Genomic DNA, 24921 nt, shown 5'->3' on the forward strand with positions numbered 1-24921 from the left:
TGCGAGGGAAATTGTGTCTCACAAACTTAATTAAATTTTTTGAGGAAGTAACCAAGACTGATGATGGCAGAATGGTAGACATTGTTTACTTAGACTTTAGTAAAACCGTTGACAAAGTTCCACATGGTAGACAAATTAGTAAAGCTAGATCACATGGGATTCAAGGTAGGCATGTCAGTTGGAAAATTGGCTTAACGGCAGAAGGTGGAGTGTGGTGGAGTGTTACTTTTTTGGACTGGAAGCCTGTTACCAGCAGTGTTCCATAGGGATCATCCATTGGGTCCACTTTTGCTTACCATTTATTTGCATGATTTAGATGAGCATAGAGAAGGTGCAATTAGTAAGTTTGTGGATAACATCAAAATTGGTGGTTTAGTGGACAGTGAAGGAGGTTATTTAAAATTACAAGAAGATCTTGATCAATTGGGTCAATGGGCTGAGGAATGACAGATGGAGTTTAATTTGGATAAATGTAAGGTGTTGCATTTTGGTAAGACAAACAAGGGCAGGATTTGTACAACTAAAAGTAGGACTTTGGGCACAGTTGTAGAACAGAGATACCTAGGGTACATCATTCCTCGAAGTTTGCGTCACGTCATTAAGAATGCAATTTAGAAGGCATTTAGTACGCTTGCTTTCGTTGCTCAAAATCTTTGAGTATAGGAGTTGGGATGTCATGTTGAGGTTGAACAGGATATTGGTGAGACCTCTTCAGGAATACTGTGTCCAGTTCCAGTTGCCTTGTTGTAGGAACGATATTAAGCTGGAGAGGGTTCAGTAAAAATATACAAGGGTGTTGCCAGGAATGAAGGTAATTGAGTTATAGCAAGAGGCCTGGAAGGCTGGGACATTTTTCAATGGAATGTAGGAGGTTGAGGGGTGATCTTATAGAGATTTACAAATCATGAAGCGTATAGATAAGCTGAATGGCAGGTGTCTTTTCCCTAGGGTAGGGGATTTCAAGACTAGGGGGCATATTTCTAAGGGGAGAGGAAAAAGATTTTAAAAAGACATGAGGGGCAATTTTTTTAAAAGCAGAATGGTTCGTCTGGAATGAATTTCCAGAGGAAGTGGTGGATGCGGGCACAGTTAAAATGTTCAAACGAAATTTAGTTAAGCACATGAATAAGAAATGTTTGGAGGGATATGAGCCCAACGTGGGATTAGTTTAGTTTGGCATTATGGTCGGCATGGACTGATTGGACCAAAAGGTCTGTTTCCATGCTGCATGATTCAATGACTCATGAAGTAGAGATTTTTTGTTTGCCTTTAAAGTTGAAGTTCAACCTACATGGACATGAAGGGATTCCCTCATTCTCACACAAGAGTTTGGGGGTGGGGAGGAGAAGTAACACTGTTTTTGTGAAATCTCACAGGAAGTGGAATGACACCTTTCCCATCTCTGGTGATTCATAGACCTTGATATTTACAGTGAGGTGAGAAGGGAGATGCAGCAACAGAGAACCTAAATGTGAGTTTTGTGCAGTTCACTGTTCTCAGCAGAAAATCCAGACTATTATCAATTGTGCTTCCCAGTCATATTCTGGCTAGTAATTGAGCATGAAAGCCTAAGATTCAATGAAGGCAAGGGATGATAGAAGTGGAGGATCAGTGAGTTGGATCAATCATGGGAAGGTTAGGGAAGATATTTGGAAGACTCCACAGGGTACAACAACTAAGAGTTAGGAAAGGACCTGACAGAGATCACAGGCTGCAATGGGAGAGATAAGAGAACAGGTCATAAGGCCAATAATTGATCATTGGTGATTGATACCTGATTGCAAGGCTTGAAGCAGGCCAATCATTAAGTAATCAAATGAAAGTTCCAACTCCCACAGCACATAAGCAATGCTGTAAACTGACTTTGGCTCTCTGATCCAATCATTCTCAGCTTCCTTCAACTCCTGGGCTTTCCAAGCTGAGGGGAATCCATCTTGAGGTACTTTTTTTTAAAAAGCAGCCTCAATATTTAAAGTTCTAGCATATTTGAACCAAAAATCAAGTACCCTTTCTAAATTAAAAGTGGTTGCTGGCAAGTAGGTTGAGGTCAGGTTTCATTGTTGGGTTTAGAACACTTTACAACTTGAAAAATCCGCATCTCCATCTTGAGTGACCCCTAATTTTGAAACTATGCTCCCTACTTCTAGTCTCGCTCTCAAGGGCATCATCCTCTCAACTTTCACCTGTCAATTCACCTCAAGATCTTACATCTTTCACCTCTCATTCTTCTACACTCAAATGGATTCATTACAAAGTGTCCGAACTTTCATTAAAAATAACTCCTTTACCCCAGAAATCAGTTGAAAGTACCTTCCCTGAACTGTACATAATACTACTACGTCATTACTCAAGAGACCAAAGGATCATAGTGAATTCTAGACCTCAATTACTCAGATAAACAAATTCCAAGCCACGTTCCCGTGGCTAATGACCTATCTTCCTCGACCTAAATCAACATTCAACTGTTCAAGATACAATCTCTACTTTGCCCATACATAATAGCGTCTGTCTTTACATATGTCAGCCTTGTGATTCTACGTCTTATTCACTTTTACAAGCGGCAAAATTCCGTTGAATCTATCCCAAAATGCTCTTTTTGTAATTATTTAAATAATTATAGTCAACCCCTCTAACCTACTACAAGCAGCAGTATGTTAAAGGAAAATAGGCAGTGTTTCTTTAAAGTACAAGCTACTCCAGGTTACTTGCTGTTTCTTTTGAAACAAAAAAAAACAAAATGCACAAAATGCACTAAAGTGGAAATAGTTACTTAAAAACGTGAATGTTTAAATAATTAAAAAATAACCAAATTTCAATTTATACAATCTTATCAAGCAGACAGTGGTTAATCTGCACCTTACTATTCTAACATAGAAGATAGTCAGTTTATTTCTCCCTCTGTTGTATTGTAATTTCCACATCAGTATAATAACCTTTTACATCCTTCAAAATCGCTCTACTGCATCATTGTATAACATCACCTGTGGCATGGGAGAAAACCAGCTTACAAATTCCAGCAACGTCCCCTGTTATAACTAATCCTTCTCAGGCACAACATCTTCAGTCTTGTACGGACCAGCTCTTGTTCAATATAAATACCAGAGAAAATGTTAGCATTAAAAGGTCAGAAATATTTAGTTAACTGCTACAAAGTTACAATGTAATAACAAAGTCAGTTACAACAAATGACTGCTTCAAAAATGGTTGACAGTTATCCAGCATTTATTTTATGAAATAAATTTAACTTTCATAAGCTAAAGCAAGTAACTTTAATGCTAGGTCATGTGCGCTGAGAAAAAAGGTTAACTAGGACACAGTTAACTAACAAGAATTATATACAGCAGAGTTTGGGCGGTCCCCAAATGTTAATAGTGGTTACTACCTGCCACCTACAGAATTCTGTAGTAGCAATAACCAAAGAATTTCCCCACCAATTTTCAGTAAACTAATCACAGATACATAGTAGTTGGTTTTAAAATTCTGTTTGCAGGGAAATTAATCATTTTGTGCATCTCAGCATGATGCTTTGGCAGGTCTAGGTCACTTTTCTGTAAAACTCCTACTTATTTTGAAGCTAAGTGAAACTCTGGACTATGTGGGAACTTTCAAATTGTTTTTCTGTTGAAATTACCAGATTACAAACTTCTTTCACTACTGATTTCATAAACATTCCAAAACAATATTGTATAGAGTTACAATCTGATATAAGTTGACAGGTATATACAGTACTCAGTTTTAAAACTCTTCATGAGTTGAAAATTATCAAAAACTTGAATATTGCAAAGCAGTTAAGATTTTGTAATTTTAAGACATGTTAAAATTACACGTGTAACACTTAAAATTACTTGCTGCACACTAATATCTTTATGCTCAAGCTGAGTCTTTCTGACAAATAGTGTCACAATCTCTTAAGGGGGCGTGGAGCAAAATCTACTAAAAGCCAGGTCTCAATTTACGGTTAAAAGAAAAACAAAATTTAGGAAATTCCTGAAAGAAACCATGTGGAACCAGTAAGACTCTACTGGTATGGTATCATAGGAAGTCTACAACACTTTACAACTTGAAAACTAAAAACAATTCTGCACAAGAGTACACTGAACCATCATCTCCTTGATAATCTGGTTTCAGGGATGAGAAACTCCAGTTCTGAAGACAGATTGGAGAAGCTGGGACTGTTTCCGTTCAAGAAAAGGGGGCTAAAATGAGATTTTATTGAAGTTTTCAAAATTATGAGAGTCCAGGTAAAGTCAACAAGGAGAAACTGATCCTGCTCATAAAAGGGTAAAGAAGAAGAGGGCAAAAATTCAAAGTGTTTTGCAAAAATAGTAAATACAATGTGTGAAAATACATTTTCACACAATGAGTAGTCTTGGCTTAGAATGCACTGCCTGGAAGTGCGGTGGGAGCAGGTTCAATCAAGGTGTTCAAAAGGGCATTGGGTGATTACTTCAGTTTTAAGTATTGTGTGAGGTCATGGGGAAAAGGTGAGAGGTTGGCATTAAGTCAGCTCATTCGAAGACAATGAGCTGAATGGCCATTTTCTGCACCATAACAATTCCACGATTCTGTAATATGGATTATTGTGTTGATACTGCAGGACGTACGTAAAATCCAAATATTTGCAATTTCGCCTTTCTTTAAATAAATAACATTTCCCCTTTTTCAAGGAACGAATGCTCCTGCTGTTTTCAGAGCAACAACACATGACAGTGTGCAACTGAATACTCCCACAATGATAGATTCAGTACATTTGGAGTTACCAGTAAACCACATTTTAAAAAGTAATTTATAAATAAGAGGTTAAATATCTGTAGCATTTTTGATATTACATGCTGAGATGACTCAGTGGGAAGATAGGTAAATGTGTCAGTAATTGACTGGATTGATCAGACTACGTAGGGGGCTGAGTGGGAGAGCAAATAGCACTGATATATACTTTACATATTTAAATGGAATACTAAGTTTGTTTTTTGGTAGCATTTATCCTGCACACATGAGCATACATTACAGTTATACCTTTCCTGAATGATAAAAAAAATCCTTAGGTTCTTGAATTATTTCAAAAAAGTTTAAAAAACCGTACAATTTCAAAATACCAGTTCATTTATTAATTCTAGACGCATCAGCCAAGTGGAGTATTGTTACCACTCGAAAGACCTCATTAGACTATTATCCATACCTAATTGAAAATGTTGTACACGCACAGGTTCAAGACCTGACTGCGTCAATACCAGGTCCTCACAATATAGAGTGCTGCAGTACTCAACTCACTACAACATCCAAATACATGCAACTAAATTGCATCCCTCACTTTAACCTTCCAGTGACAGGAACATTTAAATTTGTTATGTTCTGCAGTTAATTATCCAAAACAAAGTACACCCACAACATTAAGGCTGATAAATGATTCTCTGTCCAATGTTCCTTCTTTACATCGCTCCCTCTCTGGCTTTCATACATAGTCTTCATTGAGATTCAAGTAAAGGATCTGGATTATGAATCCCACTAATCTCCAATGACTCACATCAGTGCTTCAACACACAACTTCTAGATTTCAGCTCCCATCATCACCCTTCAAAGTAGTAATGCTTCAACATCACATTCAAAATTATAGCCGAGACTGTTTTTTTTAAATGAAATAAAATGCATACTTTATGGTTTTCTGTATTCCTCTACCTCTGACTCAAGACGAATCAAAAAAATTTACAGAAAGTTCTTTCTATTTATCCAAGAGATGAGAGTGTTACTCAAAAAGTCAGCACTTATTGTCCATTCCTAATTGGCCTTGGAAAGACAGTACTGAACTGACATCTTGAATACAACCAAGTAGCTGACTTGATTATTTAGGAGGGTAGTTAAGTTTCAAATGCCCCACTGTGGATCTAAAGTCACATATCGATCAGTCAAGATAGAACAGCAGATTTTCTTCCCCAAAAGGACAGACATCATTCAGATGGGCTTTTATGGCAATTGACATATTTCAGCTTTTCAATTCATTATTTAATTGTTAAATTTAATTATTTAATTACTGAATCTCAATTCCTCAGCTGCTATGGTGGGATTTTAATTCATTCTCTGATATTAATCCAGATCTCTCAGTTCCTCATTCAGCAACAACTCCTCAGTAAAGAGTTGGTTTGATAATTTATTCAAAATGCTTGGTTCACTCCCTCTGATCTCTCAACGTTGTCCTGCAAACTCCCAAAAAAGTCTTAGCATGTTCGAAGTCTTACCAAGGAATCTTCTCCATTTTAATCAGGCACAAGCCAGTGTTTCTAATGAAGTGACATATGTTTCACCTCTTCAGAGAGAGACATTAGGATTAGGGTAATGGATATTCCTGATGTGATTCCATTGTCCTGTGAGCCTCCTATCACTATGGAGCTCTAAGGAGAGCAGTTGCTTCCATATTCTGGTGTCAAACTACAACCACATTATTCAATACTGGTTGTGCTGTGTTGGTAATCAGGACTTTGATTTAGGGTGTGAGCATGGGAGATGCTGCTGTTGGACTGCCTTTCCTGCCATTAAATTTGGCAGACCTTGCAAAGAAACTGCTGGTGTACTTTTCCATTGCCTTAAAGTGCCGGTTATAGCTTATCCACACTTCTGTTGCACTAAAGAGAACAGGTATTACTCTTTCCCAGTAAATCGTGAACAGAACCTTGTCCTCAAACACCCTTTTCCTTAGATGGCTAAAGGCTAAACTGGCACGCTAGAGGCCAACGATCAATGATCAATTTTGTCATCTTCGTCTACCTTCAACCAGTAACAATTATCCTACCATAACCAATAAGTCATGTGTGCTGCTCTTCATTACAGAAAGAGATTTATAAATAAATACATTTAGAGAAATGATAAACCCATAGATTAGATTAGATTCCCTACAGTGTGGAAACAGGCCCTTTGGCCCAACAAGTCCACACCGACCCTCCAAAGAGCAACCCACCCAGACTCATTCCCCTACATTCATCCCTGACTAATACACCTAGCACTACGGGCAATTTAGCATGGACAACTCACCTGGTCTGAACATCTTTGGTCTGTGGGAGGAAACCGGAGCACCTGGAGGAAACCCACACAGACATGGGGAGAATGTGCAAACTCCAACAGACAGTTGCCAGAGGGGGGAATTGAACCTGGGTCTCTGGCGCTGTGAGACAGCAGTGCTAAGCACTGAGCCACCGGGTTAGCCTTTGAACCAGAATACTACAGTTCTCAAAATACAAATGTGCTTTTATAATAATCTGCAGCAATAACTTATCAAAATGCATGGCACTACACAATGTTTCTTATTTAATAATTTAGGAATAAATATTAAAATAAACATTTGTAATCAGATTACACTTTTAACTTGGCTTTAGTAACATAACTGGAATGATTGATAATGTCATTTACCAGAAGCAAAATGCTACTAAAAGTTACAAATTAGTAAATGATGCGCTTGGATTTAAATGAGCAATTTTGTTTTTTTTTTTGATTTGGTCCATTTATGCTGCTATATATTGCTTCAATAGATGACTGTGACCAGTTTTCCACTATGCAGAAGGAACAGAAAGTTACAATTATACTGCTGCAATGCAAAAGGGTGACGTAACATCCAGTGAAATCAAGATTAGCTATTGTACAATGTACTGCAGGCAGCATCCAATCTGTGTAGGGTGCACTGGGATACTGCTGCAAGACTATTTTACAGGATAGTTGTGTTTTTTTTTTAAGTAGGCATATATGGATCAGAAAGCAAGCCTCAGAGTCAAGAAATCCAGTTAATTTTACAAACAGTTCAAGATCTTCTGGTAAAGATTATTCTCTTAACACTTTTTTTTGTTAATTTCCAAATACTTTTTGAAGAAGTGCCATTTCAAAGAGGCACAACATAATTCTTGTTCTATTAATACATTACAATCAGCTAACAGAATCAAAGTCCAGGAGCTATTTAAAGTCCATGTACATTCCGAACTGCAAGGTAACATACACTGAAACATCAATAGGAAAGCTGTTGGTTTTTCATCAAGATATCCTTCCTCTCAATCTGCATTAACCGATCTTGCTGATTTCAACCTGTCATCTCGTCTTGCTCTCTCGCCTCTGTATTCACTGTTTTCCTCTACAATACCAAACGCCCACCTCACCCCCTTCCCCAAAATCACCATCACAACCTCTTTTTCTATTTAAACTCAGCAGTTCCTTTCTCCAGGAAATTAAACAAATTTTGTTCATCAAATATCATGCTGGTCAACATAATTTCTGATGATACTTCTGTGAACTGCCTGGGTATATACAGTCAGAGATGTACAGCACAGAAACAGACCCTTCAGTCGAACTCATTCATGCCGACTAGATATCCCAAACCAATCCAGTCCCACCTGCCAGCACCCAGCCCATATCCCTCCAAACCCTTCCCATTCATATACCCATCCAGATGCCTTTTAAATGTTGCAATTGTACTATCCTCCACCACTTCCTGTTAGCTCATTCCATACATGTACCACCCTCTGCATGAAAATGTTGGCCTTTAGGTCTCTGTTATATCTTTCCCCTCTCATCCTAAATCTATGCCCTCTAGTTCTGGACTCCTCCACCCCAGGGAAGAGACTTTGTCAACTTATCTTATCCATGCCCCTCATGATTTTATAAACCACTATAAGGTCACTCCCCACCCCCCAGCCTCCAACGCTCCAGGAAAAACAGCCCCACTCTATCCAACCTCTCCCTATAGCTCAAATCCTCCAACCCTGGCAACATCCTTGTAAATCTTTTCTGAACCCTTTCAAGTTTCACAACAGCTTGCCGATAGGATGGAGACCAGAATTGCACACAATATTCCAACAGTGGCCTAACCAATGTCCTGTACAGCTGCAACATGACCTCCCAACCCCTGAACTCATACTCTGACCAATAAAGGAAAGCATACCAAACACTTCCTTCACTATCCTATCTACATGCGACTCTGCTTTCAAGGAGCTATGAACCTGCACTCCAAGGTCTCTTTGTTCAGCAACACTCCCTAGGGCCTTATCAATAAGTATATAAATCCTGCTAAGATCTGCTTTGTAAAATGCAGCACCTCACATTTATCTGAATTAAACTCCATCTGCCACTTCTCAGCCCATTGGCCCATCTGGTCCAGATCCCGTTGAAATCTCGCTGTCCATTATACCTCCATTTTAGTGTCATCTGCAAACTTACTAACTATACCTCTTATGCTCACATCAAAATCATTTATAAAAATGATGAAAATATCTTTATATTTAACAATCTGAACTTATTTCCAGACATTCAGTTAAATGACCTTTAGTTAGAATAGTCATCAACCTGAAATGCTGGCAAAGATATTCAAATCCAGGTCAGAAACCCACATACCTTTAAATCAGTTCTACATTGCCGATTCCTTGACAGAAATGTCCTGTTATGGAACAGCATAGTCCTGCTCAAGAGATATCAGAACCAGCAGAGAAAGAATCATCAGCAAAACTACCATTTGAAGCACTAAATTTGCTGTACTCTGTCCAGCATCACAGCCAACCATTTTGACAGTGACTGCAAAACAGTCAGTATGTAAGCCAAGAACAGGAGTAGGATAGCAGGTAAATGAAAAAACCAAATGCAGACTGGCTAATCACTTTGCAAAGCACCTCTGGTCTGTGCGCAAGCATGACTTTGCCCTTTCCACTGCCAGTCATTTTAACACAGCGTCCCACTCGCATGGTCACATGTCTGTCTTAGGCATGCTGCAACATTCCAGTGAATAACAGCACACATTGGATGAACATCTCATCTTCAGACTAGGCACTTTACAGCCTTCTGGACTTAATTTGAAGGTGTTGACTCAATATTATGAACCATTTCTTCCCTTTGTTTAGCTTGTTACATTTCTATAAATTATAGAAGTGATTTTAATGTGAACATAGGAGGTACATTTACTAAGTTTGCAGATGACACCAAAATTGGAAATGCCATGGACAACAAAGAAGGTTACCTCAGAGTACAATGCGATCTTGATCAGATAGGTCAATGGGCTGAGGAGCGACAGATGGAGCTTAATTTAGATAAATGTGAGATGCTGCACTTTGGAAAGTCAAATCTTAGCAGGACTTCTACACTTAATGAGAAGGTCCTGCTGAACAAAGAGATCTTGGAGTGCAGGTTCATAGGTCCTTGAAAGTGGAGTCTCAAGTAAATAGGATAGTGAAGAAGACATTTAGTATGCTTTCCTTTAATGGTCAGAGCATTGAGTATAGGTGTTGGGAAGTCGTATTTGTGGCTGTACAGGACATTGGTTAGGACACTTTTGGAATATTGTGTGCAATTGTGGTCTCCCTCGTATTGGAAAGATGTTGTCAAACTTGAAAGGGTTCAGAAAAGATTTACAAGGATGTTGCCAGAGTTGGAGTGTTTGAGTTTTGGGGGAGGCTGAATATGCTGGGAATGTGTTCCCTGGAGTGTCAGAGGCTTGTAAAATCATGAGGGGCATGGATAGGGTAAATAGACAAGGTCTTTTCCCTGGTTTGCGGGAGGACATAGGTTGACAGTGCGAAGGGAAAGGTTTAAAAGGGACCTAAGGAGCAACTTATTCACGCAAAGGATGGCACGTGTTTGGAAGCTGCCACAGGAAGTGGTGAAGGCACTCCACCACTATGGTACAATTACAATATTTAAAAGGCATCTGGATGGGTACATGAATACAAGGGTTTAGAAGGAAATGGGCCAAGTGCTGGCAAATAGGACTTGATTAATTTAGGATATCTGGTCAGCATGGAGGAGTTGGACTGAAGGGTCTGTTTCCATGCTGTACATCTCTATGAGAAGAGATCCAGCGACCCTACTTCAGAACTGGCTTTAGCTTGAAAAAGCTTACTACATATGGTGAAGATTGGGTGGGGGAGAGGTGAGGAGTAACATATAGGTTGAGATACAACCCAGAGAGAAAGAGAGAGAAATACTGCTGAGCAAAAGAATGGGTAAAAGACACCTTGGTGCAGAATTAGGGGACTATAAGCTTGGAGATGGTGGTAGGTGAATCCCCAGATGAAATTAGATTAGTGACTGTTGTGGACACAATTACCTGGTGTTCAATGGTGGAATCATGGTCTATTGGGGAAAAGGAGGCGGCATCCGAGAGCTGGCACTCAGCCTTCACAACGTACAGGGCAGTACCCCAGACAACAACAGCATCACACTAGTCGGCAGGCTTGATGACAAAATCAGAATTGGATTGGAGCGCATGGAGTATATCTGTTCACAGGGAGATAGGTGCGTGGGGTAGAGAAATCGATACTGCCAGACTCAGTTTTTCCGGCAATTTCTGTTTTTGTTTATGTATTTAATTGATTTGTCATCTGTTTCCCCATTGTAGTGTTGCATGCTTCTGATTGCTGGAAGATTTTGCAATCAATTTGTATGTTCTCCATAAGCTTACGTTCATACTCATTTTTTCCCCCTTTTTAATCAATCCTTTTATCTTTCTTTGCTAAAATCCAGTTTGCTCCCAATTTGTGCTTGCTTCAGTCTTGATAAATGGCAGTGCTTGCCTTCTGCCCTGGTGTGCATGTAGTCCTATATCTACTGGGAAAGCATAGGTCAGAACATGGAAAACATGACAAATGGAGTGGGGCTAGGACCCAGTCTTGCTTTGTTCCATTCTTCACTCCAAAACTGTCAGAGATGGAGCCATCAAACTATACAGTGTACGTTGTCACTGAAGGTGCAGAAAAGACTGAGGCACTTTGGTGGATAGCCAATTTTCCCAAAATCTTACACAGCCCCCAAACGCTGACACTGTTGAATGCCTTTAGTGAAATCCACAAGAATAAAATGCTCAAATGAAGCTGAGTGTCAGTTTGAGGAACAATGCCTTATCAGGTAATTTGACATTTTACAGCCCTTTGAACCCAATACATTTCTGTCCCCCTTTAAGACAGCAGCTCTTGTTAATGAATCTATTCCCATTTATTCTTTCTCTTGATAAATATTGTTTATTTGTTACATTGACACCTTATTTGGTCTCTCACATCATCCATCGTCAGTCTTACAGCCTCTGAGAGCAGTTTTTCTGTTTGTCACCCTTCCCCTCCCCACTACCCTTACCCTGTCTCTGAACTTGCTACACCTCTATCTTTTCATAGTCCTGATGAACGTTAACTATATTTGATGTCTGTCTGACCCAAGTATTTATTGCAATTAATTCTATTTCAGACTTCCAGCATCTGTAATATTTTGGTGTCAAAACTGTACCTACATGATAATTTTTTTAAAAGTTTACACATCTTTGTGACATGTACTTGCTTTGAGCAATCAGCTTATAAAATAGAGCCACTACATCTGAATAATTCACAACACAATCCATAACAAATATGCCAATGACCAACTGTGATTTCTGACAATTGCTCTCTGTGATAGTACATCAAGATAATCCTAAGTGTAGATTTGAACTGATAGCTCAGAAATAGGGAGGATTTTTCAGCATAGTGATAGCATCCCTACCAGTAGGCCAGAAAGTCCAGACTTAAAATCCACTTGATAGCCATAGAGGTGTGTCATTAAATCCGGACAAGCTGATTTGACAAACTATTGTATCAACTATTTGTAGCACTCTACTGAGTGACTTATTTTCCAAAATAACAAATGGCTTTAGCTTGTTTTTTTGTATTCTGGGCTCAAAGCCAAAACATAGTATTTACATTTATATAATGCCTGTAATAGAGAGAAAAAAAAATTCCATATGTTTCGTTGCAGCATAACAAAAGATTCATTTATTTAATGTGTATATTTAGCCAAACAAGGAAATGTAAGATAGAAGTCCAAAAGTTCAGTAGAAGAGATGGGCTAAAGAAGACTGCACAGTAGCTGGAACGAGGGGTACAGGAGGAATTCTGGAGAGTAAAATCTGCACAGCTAAAATAATATCTGCTATTGGTAGGTAAACTGAGTTTGATGAAAAAAGACGAAAATCTGATGGTTGGAGAGTTTGGTTGTGTGGTTGAAGGAGACGATCCATCTTCTAGTCAAACTTTCGCACAAATAATTTTACAAATGATATCTTTCTTAAAATAATCCATTTTCAAAGTTACAAATTCCAAACAAAGAACGCATAATTCATGAGCAAATACACTCCACACATGCCACATTCATGATTTAACTAAATATTTAACATTTTTAAATATTAATAAATGTTTAAAAAAACAATTATAGTTCAGACTTTTCTACTCCAATGGAATAGCCCATGTTCTCAAGTCTCCCCTCATAAATAGGTTTTCCTTACCAATATCATTCGAGTGAATTTATGCCATATAATCTGAGATATATTGCATTTTGGTAAAAACAAAAAAGCAGGACTTATACAATTAATAGCAGGGCCCTCCATAGTGTTGTAGAACAGAGAGATGTAGGGATTCAGCTACCTAATTCTTTGAGATTTACATCACTGGTAGACAGGGTGGTTAAGAAGGCATTTAGCATGCTTGCCTTCATTGTTCAGACCTTTTGAGTATAGGAGTTGGGACATCATGTTAAGGTTGTACATTTGTGGGGCTTCATCTGGAATACTGTGTGCAGTTCCGATTGCCCTATTATAGGAAGGTTATTATTAAACTGGTGCAGATTCAAAAAAGATTTAACTGGATATTGCTGGGAATGGAGGGTTTGAGTTATATAAAGAGGGTGGATAGGATGGGACCTTTTTCATTAGAGCATAGGAGGTGGCAGGGTGACCTAACATAAGTTTGTAGAATCATGACAGACACACAAGGTGAATCACAAAGGTGTTTTCCCTAATGGTTGCCAGCATCAAAATGAGGGGACATATTTTTAAGGTGAGAGGAGAAAGATTTAAAAAGGATGTGAGCAGCAAATCTTTTTTACAGACACACAAACAGAGTATTAGTGTATGGAATGAAATTCCAGAGGTAGTAGTGGATGCAGGTTCCCTTACAACATTGGAAAGACATTTGGATAAATCAATGACTAGGAATGATTTGGAGAGATATGGGCCAAACACTAGCAGGTGGGTGTGGTTTAGTTTGTGAACTTGTTTGGCTTGGACTAGTTGGACTGAAGGGTTGGTTTATTGCCTATACAAAGTGTGGGGCACACTGCATGCTACCCAGCATCAATATTTCAGAATACTGAGCACGAATGTGCATCAACTGGCTGATAAAATTACAACTGTTAAAATGGGACTTAGTGCAAGGTTGAGCTTATGAAACCATACTATGTTCACAGCAAATCCAAAAATTACCTCATTGTATACTGTCCTTCTCTTCCCATCTTCCTCTACAACCCACATTAGGCCATAAAATGTAGCGGAAGTAGGTCATTCAATAAGATTACTGCTGATAATCCTTCAACTCCACCTTCCTGCCTTTTCCCCATAATCCTGATTCCCTTATGATTAAAATCTGTCTATCTCAGCCTTGAATAGTCATAATGATCCAGCCTCTACAGCCTCTGTTGATTCACTACCCTTAGAAAAGAAATTTCTCATCTCTGTCTTGAATAAGCCACCTAACACTTGCATTCTAGTCCTAGACTCTCCCACAAGGAGAAGACAACCTTTCAGCATCTATAGTGTCAACTCCCCAAACAACCTTGCATGTTTCAATAAGGTTGCTTCTCATTCATTAAGTTCTTTAAAATTTAGAAAAGCAAATATGAATCCATCAATTCTGCACTTGCTCAAATGAGCATTCAAATTAAGATATTTCCACAAACATGGACATTTTTAGTGATCCCAAACCTGTTACTATAATCAGCACAAGATGCTTCCCACCACTTTTAAATAATCATAAAAGTGCAATGATTGTGTTCAAAAACTCTTGCAAAACCCTGCCCAACTAAACTTGGGTATAATACTTCCATTGACACAAAGCTCCCGTTTTCATTTTAAAACAAGTGATAAAAGTTTTTATTTCAATTGGAAAAAATTAACTCTTTCACAGAAAACTGCCCTTAACCTGGCACAATGCTGACTGGAAAGCACACTGGCGATGTCAGTATTGGAAAGATAATCAGCAGTCCTAAAAATAAATGCACTGCCATCTGAGATAAGGACATAGTTGAAAGAATACAGACAAAAAAAACTGCTAACAACAGCAAGATGGCAAAATCAATGACTGGCACTTAAAATATCATTCCCAAGCCTTCAGCATTCCTTTGGCTTTGGCTTTCCACACGTTCCTTACCTGACTCTTTCATCCTGTCTACAACTGATGGATATGTCTTCTGCTGACTGGGTGCCACTCTCTACAATAATTCCAATTCCTTATGTCCTTTTAAGACTTTTCTAAGTTCATGTCTTTAAATGCAACTTTGTTTGTTGATCCTGATTGCAATTCCATTTCAAATGTATGAAATATATGGTTATTTTATTAACCAATTCCATGGAAACTGCATACAACTTCTAATGACACAACTAGATTTAAAATAAAGAATTTGGAATTTTGACAAACAATTTGTTTTCAACTTTATCGAAGATGAACTAAGCCTTCGGCACCACAACTGGTCAGCCAGCCCTTTGCAGTACTAATCCTTATGGGCAAATTAGTTCTGAGTCGTTCCATGTTCAACAGTGATTTTGCACATCTCAGCAGAGTTGCTCTAATTAGAGACAGTTTCCTCAATCTTTAACATACCATAACTGTTGCTGTAAAGTACATATATAGATATACCCTGCAAGAAAAAAAATTAAGCTCATAACTTTCAGTAGCAGCACATTGCCTATTAATAACTTCCTTTTCAAACATTAGTGTTATGATTCACTATTTTGGAACGATATCACATATCAAAATAAGTGAATGGAACATGAATAACAGACATCATCTTGAAAGAGAAGGGGAATGTGGAAATCGATACCCTGGTGTCTGGAAGACTAACATCCTAAACTGTTTTTAATCAAACGTCACACTTGGAAAATGAACAAGACAACAATTAAACAGATCATGGAAGTCAACTGAAAGTATGCCCAGTTGTGGCAATTTCTTATTGCTTTACAAAAGATCAAACCAGCACTCAAAGACAGTATGAAACATTTCCCCACACAAGGGATGATAGAAATTTGAAACGCTTTTGCACAAACAGCAATTGATAGTGAAATAAATGTTCATTTCAAATCGGAGATTGACAGATCATTGTAAACCAAAAGGGGTACAGTACTCCTTGGAGAAAAGGAGGCTGAGAGGAAACGACATTTCAAAATCATGAGCGGACTTGATAGAGAAGATGTTTCCCCTTGTAGAAGGTTTTCACACAGCAACTATTAGGGTTTGGAATGCACTGCCTGGAAATGTGGTGGAGGCAAATTCAAGTGAGGCATTTAAGAGGGCATTGGATGATAATTTGGATAGAAATAGTGTGTATGGAGAGAAAAGCAGATGATTGGCACTAGGTCATGGTGGCCTTTTGAAAAAAATGGGCAGACATAATGAATTAAATGGCTTTCTTCTGCGTCTTAACAATTGTGTGGTAAGGACAAAGGCACATAAATGGATTTAGATCACAGATCAACCATAACCACATTAAAGAAAAACAGGCTGATGAGACAAAGTTCCTATAATTTTCCAGTTATACACTACTTACTGAGCGCATGTAAAAAAAAAGAGTAGGTTTTGCCCTCAAATGGATTTTCATGACCCCTGATGTACCAAAGCAGTTTATAGCCAATGACTTACTTTTTGACGTGTCAGGAATCTAGTAATATAGGCGACTCATCACACACAGGCACACAGCAAGCTTCTACTAGCACCAATGTACATCTGAATAATCTGCTTTATTTTCAAATTGAAGGCCCTGACATGCTGGAGTGTAGTCTTCTTCAAAATCATGCCATGGGATTTTTTTACATCCACCTGAGACATGGCCTCAGCTTAGTGTCACTTACGAAAGTGGGTACCTCAATAGTACAACACTCCCTCAGTTATTAGTGGCCTTGATCTTCATGCTCAACTCTTGGAGGACTTGGGATACTTAATCAGAAGCAATGAATCTGCTATAAGTTTAAACTAGACCTCCTGGAACAATATTAACATGATTAGAATTTCCCCTTAAAATTTCTTTTTTTTGGAAATTAAAGTGGACATCTCCAGAATATTTACTGACAGTTGATAGCTTAATAAATGGGCAAAGGGAGATGGAGTTAAATTTTAATGAAAGCAAAATACTGCCAATGCAGTATGACATTAATGAAATGAGAACAAATACACTTGAAAACATTGGTAGCTCTGGCAAAAAATGTGGGGAGAGAAATAAATCAAGTACGGTTTCTGCACAAGATTTCTGGATTAAATCTTAGCTCAGTCGTATGTACTTTGTATCATCATCACAAATGACTTTAAAAAAATACTGCGGACATGCAAAAGTGGCTACAACAATCATGGCACAATATTGAAAAAATTGGATTTCAAGAAAATCATTGATACTATATGAACAAAATATACTAGAAATGGGAGTAAATTGAACACCAATATATGTTAAACAAATAAAACTAAATTTCAATAATTCATTTGCTAATTATTTAAGAAATTTTAATTGAAAGAGCAAACGCAAGGAAAGGTTGCTGTGTGAGTGAATGACACAATAAATTGGGTTGTATTGCTCATCTTTCACATCACTACTCATCTTTCAATAATCTAGTACTGCTCCAGATACAAAGTGCCATAGTGAGGAGGGGAGACAAACTACATGACACAATCTCCTTTTATCAACTGGAAATGCCAGTGATGTCAGCAGGACCTATACGGATGGGGTGGAGAGGACAGGTTTCAGGTAGAAGTGGGAGGGGACAGTAATGACTCACTTAGTTCCACGTAAAAGAAAAAAAAACTGTGGTTGCCACAGCCCTAACCACTGGATACACATCAGGTCCACAGAGATTACTTATTGACACTTGCACTTCCTGTTCCTTTATACCATCAACCACAAGAACATTCCGACATACTAACAGCACTATCAAACATAGAGAATTACGGTACTTTCAGCCAGAACTGCAAAAGCACCCACAAAAATTTTTGAAAAGTGCCATGTCAATGCACATTATCTCTTAAAATGAAGCTCAAAACTAATTGATATGGTTTAATCATCACCTAGTCCCATGCAAAATTCAACAGTTCATTAATACCACTAGGCCAGCAATGCTCAAGCAAGAGAATGGATGTATTTTCATAAAACTTATCATCGGCAATCATCTAAAGAGACGCTTGCATTTATATAGTACCTTTTACAACCACCAGAGGTCTCAAAAGCACTTCACAAATAGCCTTCGCAATGCAGTCATTCACTGTTGTAATGTGGGAAATACAGCGTCCAATTTGCCCAGAGCAAACTTCCACATCAGTCTGATAATGACCACATCGATCTGTGTTTTTGATTGACAGATAATTAATCCACAATAATTCTCAAGAACTTCAATCTCCTACTTTTCTTCAAAATAATACCATGGGGTAGTTTACATTTCCCAAAAGAACAGGCAGGGTTATGGTGTAACGTTTCATCTAAAGGTCAATGCCTCCAACTGTGCAATACTCCCTAATCACCGCACTGGAGTGAGAGACATGACATCTACGCTCATATCTTTGGAGAACCACAACCTTCTGACTCAGAGGTGAGAGTGCTGACATGTCTGAAACAGATTTGTTCATAAAGGCCAACCACAACTCTGCTGGTCAAAATTGTAATTGTGCTTTACACCAAGTGATCGTACCACTAGCAGGCACAGTGCCTGTCCAGTTACCCCAAATCTCTGCTCCCATTTCCCTATCCAAGGCTGCAGTTCACAAAACAATTGGAAATTGCTAATTCTACAGAAACTATTTTTAAAAGAAAACCATATAAACTTGGTCCATTGTCCACAATGCCTTTGCATTTTAAGTGCCCAGCCAAATGCTTCTTGAATGCTGTGAGAGATTCTGCCTCTAACACTCTCTCAGACAGCTCAGCCCATATGTCTACCACCCTCTGGGTGACAACCTTTTCCTCAGATCTCCTCTAAACCAATTATTCCTCACCTTAAAACTTGCACCTCTTTGCTTTATCAGGTGACAGGACAATAGCCCATATAAACTATTCTTAGCGAAACCTCAGTGTAAGGAGCTGGAAAATTAATTCAACTATTCAGAGTGGGCACACACTGTCCACATCCAAAGTGCCCAACATAATGTCTGCATGTTGCAATGCATGGGTAAAAAGTATCCCATTTCAATATTGTCAGTATATCAACATACTGAAACAATGTACCAAAAGGACTGCAATGCATCTAGAATGCTGCACTTACAGAATGTGCAGCAACAATTGGGAAATCTTGGTAAAAATGGGCCCTCCTGACTACTGCTCACAGATTGTACCAGCTGGTCGTCATAGGTTTGGCTTGACAAACAGACAGTCTAATTCAGAACAGAACCCAAACATAAAGGCTTGAGTCAGCAGTGTGCCTTCAGTTGGCAGGCCTGACCTATAAGGTAGAGGTCACTAATGACCAAAACATTTTCCACTTTTCAAATAGCAACATATGTAAAACCAGTTTTTTTTAAAATTCTGTAATTTTAGTAGTACAATAAAGGAGTATAGATATTCCCTCATCAATCTTCTCATATTATTATAACGTTCTATATTAACTAGAACATCAACACGAAGTGATACAAACATGTTAGAAATATCAGCTTCAGCAGTGGTTTTGAAAACAGTTCACATATTCAGGCTTTCATAGGCATCGAACTTCAATGTAACACAGCAAATGCAGCATTACATGCATAATGCTGTCAGCATTACTCCAGTTCAGAGGTATATGGAACCAGTTACCACAATCTAAAATTAAAACATTCCCTTCATTTCAGAAGCAAAGGCATTCTCTCATTTATCTCTGGCCAAACTTATCTTTGGGAAAGCTGACCACAAAATCACAAAGTGAAGATCACCTTTGAAGTCCCCTTCTTTCCAAAAACAATGTACCTCTTACATAATAAGGAGATTAATCAAAAGCAGGTTATCTAAAACAAATTTCATCACACAAGTTGGCAGAAACTAATCAACTATTTCTTAGTCACATGGTTAATTACAGAGCTTAACAACCGAAATATTTCCATTAAGATATTAAAACTCGGCCTGTATCAGTACAATTTTATAACTTCATTTTAGGATTTAATTTGAAAATAACAATTTAAAACTGTACATTTAACATTTTCACCAGTAGTGATTACATTATAAATAGCTGCTATATAATTTTCTAATATATTAAGAACATAAAAATCAGGAGTAGGAGGCCATCTGGCCCTTCAAGCACGCTCTCCATTTCAATAAGATCATGGCTGATCTTTTTGCGGCCACTTCCTCAGGGTATTTCTGTCCATCAGTCCAACAGAGTATTATAGAGTCAAATGCATGCAAATATGGTCCATGCCAAATAAGTTTCCCAATCTAAACTAGTCCCCAGCTCCATTTACATACCTTGTCACTATAACCCTTAATTTTTTGAACAGTAAAGAAATTATTTATCTTAACTTTAAAAACATGCAATGAGGAAGCCTCAACTACTTCGCTGAGCAGGGAATTCCAGATTCACAACCCTTTGTGTAAAGAAGTTCTTCCTTAATTCAGTCCTAAATCTTAATTTTGAGGCTATGCCCTCTTGTTCTAGCTTCAGCCACCATAATGTTATTATGAATATCTACTATAATGCTGCTACACAAATATTCATACACTGAATTACGTTCCACCATATCCAGTGGTACCATAAATCCTATACTAAGAGTAACAGAGACCACCCATTTAGCCCCAATCCTGTACCCTAACTGCAAATTCCATCGCACTCGCTGGAAACAAAGACTTTATCTTGCTTTCAAATCTGACCCAGAGATGAGGTCTGACCACATATTATAGCATCACCAAGATCACCTATTAGACCTCCATAATATTGCCAAACTTCTTCATTGTCAACTCTTCTGTTGCAAAAACCCTTATGCATATTGTTGTGGTTCTGTTCACCGAGCTGGGAGTTTGTGTTGCAAACGTTTCGTCCCCTGTCTAGGTGACATCCTCAGTGCTTGGGAGTCTCCTGTGATGTTTCCTCCGGCATTTATAGCGGCTTGTCTCTGCCGCTTCCGGTTGTCAGTTCTTGCTGTCCGCTGCAGTGGCCGGCATATTGGGTCCAGGTCAATGTGTTGTTGATACAATCTGTGGATGAGTGCCATGCCTCTAGGAATTCCCTAGCTGTTCTCTGTTTGGCTTGCCCTATAATAGTAGTGTTGTCCCAGTCGAATTCATGTTGCTTGTCATCTGCGTGTGTAGCTACTAAGGATAGCTGGTCGTGTCGTTTCGTGGCTAGTTAGTGTTCATGGATGCGGGTCGTTAGCTGTCTTCCTGTTTGTCCTATATAGTGTTTTGTGCAGTCCTTGCATGGGATTTTGTACACTACATTGGTTTTGCTCATGCTGGGTATCAGGTCCTTCGTTCTGGTGAGTTGTTGTCTGAGAGTGGCTGTTGGTTTGTGTGCTGTTATGAGTCCTAGTGGTTGCAGCAGTCTGGCTGTCAGTTCAGAAATGCTCCTAATGTATGGCAGTGTGGCTAGTCCTTTGGGTTGCGGCATGTCCTCATTCCGTTGTCTTTCCCTGAGGCATCTGTTGATGAAATTGCGTGGGTATTTGTTTTTGGTGGATGTCTTGTTTAGGTGTTCTTCTTCCTCTTTTTGCAGTTCTGGTGTGCTGCAGTGTGTTGTGGCCCTTTTGAATAGTGTCCTGATGCAACTTCGTTTCTGTGTGTTGGGGTAGATGCCGGAGGAAACATCACAGAAGCGCCTCACAGGAGGCTCCCAAGCACTGAGGATGTCACCTAGACAGGGGACGAAACTTTTGCAACACAAACTCCCAGCTCGGCAAACAGAACCACAACAATTAGCACCCGAGCTACAAATCTTCTCCCAAACTTTGAACCCTTATGCATATGTTTGTTTCCTCTCATATTGTCTGATTGAAAGCACTCTGAGCTGGTCTCCAACATTCTACTTCATGTAATCTCGAGGTCATCCAAAAACTGCTACCATTTCTTAATGCAGAGGAAGTTTTATAGTCATAGAGATGTACAGCACGGAAACAGACCCTTCGGTCCAACCTGTCCATACTGACCAGATATCCCAACCCAATCTAGTCCCACCTGCCAGCGTCCGGCCCATATCCCTCCAAACCCTTCCTATTCAAATACCCATCCAAATGCCTCTTAAAATTTAATGAACTTGCCTAGAGAATAACTAAATTTAGTTCTGTTCACCTATTACCATTTGCTGACCTCCAACAGCTCCTTGGAAATTTTCAACTTCAAAATTCTCATCCTTGTTTTCAAATTCACTCATAGCCTCACTCCACCCTATGTTCAACATCTCCTCTAGCCCTACAGCCTACAATAACCATCAGAACTAATCAGGTTTGAGACTGAAACAACTTAATTTTAGTTACTCCATCACTGGTGACCGTGCCTTCAGTTGTTGTATCAGAGTACAACAAGGCAGTCCAAGCAATTAAGAGCAAATTCAGAAATAGCTACAGCAAAATGATGGTACTTATGAACAGGGCTATTCTCTGACATTATAAATCTTTGTTCCAGTTGCTCTAAATATTACCAGAAAGTTTCAGATCAACAGTCATCAAATTGATCAACCAATAATGGGAAAATAAGACATCTGGAATGGAGTTGGTTTGTGAATTCTACCAAGTAGTGTGCTAAATCAAGTCTTACAAATGACAATTAGCTGCAAGCAGTTCCTCAAATGCAGAAAAAAAAATACTATTGCATAGGTACTTATATAAAGCTAGCAATGTCACCAAACTTTAAGACTTTTCACAGTTTTAGGGATCACTATTGCAGATCACAATGAGGAAGATTTCAATTTAGTTTAGCGCAAACTTCATCACAATGCAATCATATTCAAGAAAATAAAACATATCAGCTAGGCAATAAATCTAACTGATCCATGATCAGCTTACACAGAAGCTGCATCTAGGAGATAAAACAATCACTGATGCATCTTTTATGATGCTATACTTTAGTTATAAGCTCATTGACTAAATAAGTGAGAAAAGAAATCAAAGAGTTGCTGCTAGGGTGAAATAGACTAGGAGAATAAGAAGTGATTTCAATGAAACATATAGGATTCCTAAGGGGCTTGACAGGGTAAATGCTAAGAGGACGTTTCTCTTCATGAGAATTTAGTACCAGAGGGCACAGTCTCAGAATTAAGGGACACCAATTTAAAACTGAGATGAGGAAGAATTTCTTCTCAGAAGGCGGAGTCTTTGCCCACACAGCTGTCTGTGGCAAGGAGTTCCAATGGCCTTGTGTATTTTTAAGGCTGAGATATATAGATTCTTGATCAATGGAGGAATTGAGGGTTATGGGGAAAGGATAGGAAACTGGACATGAGGAGTGTTAGACTACCCATCATCCTACTGAATGATGGAGCAAGCTCAAGGAGCTGGACGGCCTTCTCCTGTTCCTATTTCTTATGGTCTTATGGGAGAGAGTTCATTTGAAGTACAAGACCAGCAAGGTTTAGTCAGGCCAAATGGCCTGTTTTATAAATTTTATGCAATTAATTTTAAAGGTTAAAACTAATGCAAAATAATTTTAAAGCTTGTCTGGATTCAGAGCCCTTTACTAATAAAAGCATTTCCTCAGGGTATCTCTATTCACCATCAGTCCAACGTTTTCTGCAGTTTTAGAGTCATATAGCATGGAAATATGGTCCATGTCGAATAAGTTTCCCAAACTAAACCAGTCCCACTTGCCTGCATTTAGCCTATATCCCTCTAATCTTTCCTATTCAAGTACCTGTCCAAATTGTTTTTTTAAATGCTGTAACTGTACCTGCATCAACCATTTCCTCTGGCAGTTTATCACATACAATCCACCCTGTGTGTGAAAAAGTCTCCTCTCACCTTAAAAATATGCCCTCTAGTTTTGAACTCCCCTACGCTAGGTAAAAGCCCTTACCTATGCTCATGATTTTATAAATCTCTAAGGTCACCCCTCAACTTGGTCCGCTCCAGTGAAAAAAGTCCCAGCCTATCCAGCCTCTTTACGTAAGTCAAACCCTCCAGTCCTGGCAATATCTTAGTAAATCTTTTGGAATAATATGGAAGTAAACAAACAAATACAAAAACAAACAGAATGAAGAATTCTTGGAACCCTATATTCAGTTTTTGCAAATCCAGGCAGAAGGAACTTTTTTTGACTTCTGACTTTTAATGTCATTGAGTCAAATTCAAGCATTCCCACCCTAATGTAGGTCCACCTACAATACATGGACTGCAGAGGTTCAACAAGGAAGCTCATCACCACCTTCTCAAAAGCAACTTGAAATGGACAATAATTACCAGCCCAGCCAGTGAGACCCATGTCCCATGAGTGTTTGTTTTAAATCCTTGTACACAGCTTGCATACGTATTGTATACTTATTCTAGTGAGGAAAAAAAAATTTAATCCAAAAAGCACAAAATTTTTATTTAACACATTTTTATTTTATTAAATTCAGGATATTAATGAGAGTGGTTGACAACTTGTCAGGGAAAAATATGAATGACAACCACTGCACTCACTTTTTCCAGATAGCAGCTGATGATTCTTCTTTTCCCATTTACACTTCCTCTGCACCCATTTTTCATTTTTTTCTATTTATCCAATTATCACTCGCCACTTCCTCACACTAGACATTTAATCATTCATGACATTTACCCCAAAGACTTTCCTTTTTTGTTCCTCCCTCCACTCTCTTCTTCCCTGCCTCTGTACTTGCTTAAATTATTTCTGTTTAACTCTTAAAAATAAAATCTTTAAACCTGACATTTCTCATTTCTAATGAAAAAATCAACCCAAAACACTGCTCTCCCTTTAGATGCTACCACCCACTGAGTATTTCCGACACTGCTTTTGTTTCAGATTCCCAGCATC

The 24921-nt window shown here is 38.6% G+C and overlaps 1 protein-coding gene across 1 annotated transcript in view; it reads right to left on the reverse strand.

The window, feature by feature from the left end:
• Window positions 1–24921, reverse strand: part of LOC132821456 (ski-like protein) — a 70550-nt gene that overhangs the window by 42568 nt on the left and 3061 nt on the right. The window lies entirely within an intron of this gene.

This window comes from Hemiscyllium ocellatum, chromosome 13 (genome assembly GCF_020745735.1).
Source record: "Hemiscyllium ocellatum isolate sHemOce1 chromosome 13, sHemOce1.pat.X.cur, whole genome shotgun sequence".
NCBI classification, from domain to species: domain Eukaryota; kingdom Metazoa; phylum Chordata; class Chondrichthyes; order Orectolobiformes; family Hemiscylliidae; genus Hemiscyllium; species Hemiscyllium ocellatum.